Consider the following 497-nt stretch of genomic DNA (forward strand, 5'->3'; position numbering starts at 1 on the left):
ACACACACACACACAAATGAATGGTTACTGGAAAGCACACAATTGTTTTATACAATGCAACAGACAATTTTTTCCAGGATTTTCTTATCAGTGTTCCTGCACATTTTTCTTTTAATTTCCTTAATTTCCCAGACCAAATTTCTGGAGTTTGAGGGAAATGTATATTTTTTGTCTAAACTTGGACTGTGGTGAACAAATTGATGTTGTATCCTGAATTTTGTACAGACAGTATTTAAGACATATCATCAACAGGGTTTGTTTCCTATATAACAAACACTGTAACTGACTTTGACACCACACAGTGAAAAACTTCCTTCACTTGCTCTGAATTGAATGTGTTCTGATTGGAGTGTTACAAGCTCTTATGACCGTATGGCTCCTCGTGTTCTTTTTACTTCATGCTTGTATACGTATATCTGTATGATTAAATATTGTCTAATTTAACGTTTGTTTTAGCATCCTTTGACAATGTTCACTGCACTGTGTGTGTGTGTGTG

The sequence above is a fragment of the Morone saxatilis genome, unplaced genomic scaffold (assembly GCF_004916995.1).
Source record: "Morone saxatilis isolate NCDOM2014 unplaced genomic scaffold, NCSU_SB_2.0 Contig3, whole genome shotgun sequence".
Classification (NCBI taxonomy): Eukaryota; Metazoa; Chordata; class Actinopteri; family Moronidae; genus Morone; species Morone saxatilis.